The sequence below is a fragment of the Marmota marmota genome, unplaced genomic scaffold, assembly GCF_001458135.2.
Source record: "Marmota marmota marmota unplaced genomic scaffold, marMar, whole genome shotgun sequence".
NCBI classification, from domain to species: Eukaryota; Metazoa; Chordata; class Mammalia; order Rodentia; family Sciuridae; genus Marmota; species Marmota marmota.
Genome location: NW_025999932.1, coordinates 2,812,583 through 2,814,978, shown reverse-complemented (window position 1 = coordinate 2,814,978; position 2,396 = coordinate 2,812,583). Strand labels below are relative to the sequence as shown.

At 52.9% G+C, this 2,396-nt stretch overlaps 1 long non-coding RNA gene across 1 annotated transcript; it reads right to left on the bottom strand.

Annotated features, from left to right (window-relative positions):
* Nucleotides 1-294: 294 nt before the first annotated feature.
* On the bottom strand, nucleotides 295-2,052 carry LOC125616027. The gene is made up of 2 exons (XR_007346625.1): nucleotides 741-2,052; nucleotides 295-504 (listed from the first exon to the last, which is right to left on the bottom strand). It is a non-coding gene; the product is annotated as an uncharacterized LOC125616027 (long non-coding RNA).
* Between the last annotated feature and the right edge of the window lie 344 nt (nucleotides 2,053-2,396).

Here is a 2,396-nt window from a genome sequence, read left to right as displayed (position 1 = left end):
ATAAGCATATATGGTCCTCTTAGATGCACATGAGGACGTAGCCCTTGGACTGGCGAGTCACCATTCTTGTCTGAGTCCAGGGTTCAAAGAAAGAAGAGAGAGAGGGAGGTCTGCCCTGCTGGTCAGGGAGGTGAGGCTGTCTCTTCCAGGCCCCCGAGGAAAGCTGCTGTGCTTGCTCCCTCAGATAATCACATCAAGACCTGCTAATGTTTCTGGTTCAGCCGCCCTGCAGTGGGTGATTTCCAAGCAATGAAAGGTGAGAAGGCTGCAGAAGAAACCCAATCCCACAATGTCTGGGGGCTCTCAATCAATTTTAATTGAATTTACTAATTGAATAGCACACATCCTTTTAAAAGGGACATAGAAATGAGAGAAACAAGCCTTGTTTAGTACCTTCTCCATTTCTCAAACCATGTCAGCATCAATTCCATTCTTTTTTTCCAGAAAACACTGAGTTTCTTCCCAGTGGAGAAAGAGCAGGTGGTGAACCAAAGTCAACTGTCCCTGGAATTGATAAATTGTCGTTACATTTCTACCAAAGACTTTCCAAGAAATAGCTATTCAAAGGCTTCGTTTTCCAATCATGTCCCCAAATGCTTTCCTCACTGAGCTGCTGTGGCATCTTCTCCTGTCAGTCTCCTTTCTTGCCTGTGTAGGGAGGGTGAGATCCCAGGAGGGGACCCCTGCTCTTCTCCTCCCGCCAGTCCTGCCTGGGACTAGCCTCTTCCACAGGGGTGTACCTGGGGGAGGAGATCCCAGGGCAGGAGCCTCCCACGCAGCCTGACCTGGAGTGCCAGAGGTCCTCCCGTCTAGATGGGGGTCCCTGGAGATCCAGTCTGAAAGAAAAGACAACAGGAAACATCCCATTGGAAAGAACAACTAGAGGAAACCTGCTCTGCTGACCACGGTCCTCATTCAGCCATCAGAACTCATCAGGTCTCGTGGGCCCGACGCTGTGCTAGGTGTCTGGCTCCTCTGAAGATGCATGGTCTTCCCTGCCTGCTGTCACCAAGCACGTGGCCCTGATATGGCCATGTGTCCCCGCAGATCCTTCCTGCTTTATTGGCTGCCCCACCCTGTGCTTGTTGTTTTCTGACCTTCCAGATGGACAAATCCTGTCTCAGACCTCTTCTAGGGGAGCCCAATTGAGACGCCCTTGGGAGAGCCAGAAACTCCCCCAACGGCGCTGGCAGCAGGTGCACTGCCCAGGTGCATACCCTGGAGACCACGCAGGTGGCAGGAGGGCCAAGCTCACGAGGCACATATCGGCACCCACACCCCAAGCCTGACTCCCAGCAGCACCCGCCTCCACCCAGTGCTCTTTCATCCTCTACCAGCCTGCCTGCGGCTACCCCAACAGGATTTCCGGTCTGCCCAGTTGGAGGGGTATTCCTCTGCCTGGGTCCTCTTCCCCTCTGTCTTCCAGACTTGGCCCTCAAGGATCAGCTCAAGTTCCACCTCCCACATGATGACCCCTGACCACCCAGCACAAAGGGTCCCGGTCTCCCTTCGCTTTCTGTGCTTGGCCCTCTGAGGGCCTCCTACCACACGCCATTCTGGATGTGCGCTCCTCCCTGCTGCCAAAGCTCTCCAATCCGCGTTTCATGTTTCCTTTTAGCTTCACCAGACTTCACTTTCATTTTGCTTTCTTTTCACCAGGAGGAAAGTTCAGCTGCCCATGGTCTCCATGTCTCTCCCTCCTCAGCTCTGGCCAGGGGTCTCTGCAAGTGAGGACGGAGCTATCCGGTCTGCCTTTCTCCCACCTCACTTTCACTGTCCCCCCAAGGACATGTGCTCAAGACAGTCTCAGGATGCAGCCTGTTTTCCACCCTGGAAGGAGTAAAGCCCCCTCTGAAGATTGAGGGCCATCTCAGGGGCTCCCGCGCTCCTTGCTCCCCTTGCTGCAGGTAGGGGCACCAGGGCAGAAACCGTGCAGTCACTAGTTCTGCCTGCTGTGTGCTCGACGCTTCTATTAAAACCTTACCCCAGCATCAGGAAGTCAGAGAAATGCCACAAATGAGCCAACTCGGAGCACATTGCTAAATCAGTGGAAAGGGGAAAGCGTGCGGACTCCACATAAATCCTTCTGTGTCTCGGGATCACGGGGTTTGGGAGCCAAAGGAGAAGGGAGGGGATGGAGGGGTCGTGGCAGGGGGATGTGGAGACACCCTGCTCAGAATCCGATTGCTAAATTGCTTCTCCAAGAATACGCACCATCTGCTGCCCTCCGAACACTGTCTAGACAATTTCAAATATTACATAATTCATGGTGGCTGAATATTTTCCTGTTTACTGCAGAGTTAGTCCACAGAGGTCACTGATAAAAATCATCTTTTAACTGGTATGAGAAGCATTCAAAACATCTAAGACTCTGAAGGGCCTTGCCTACCCTTACT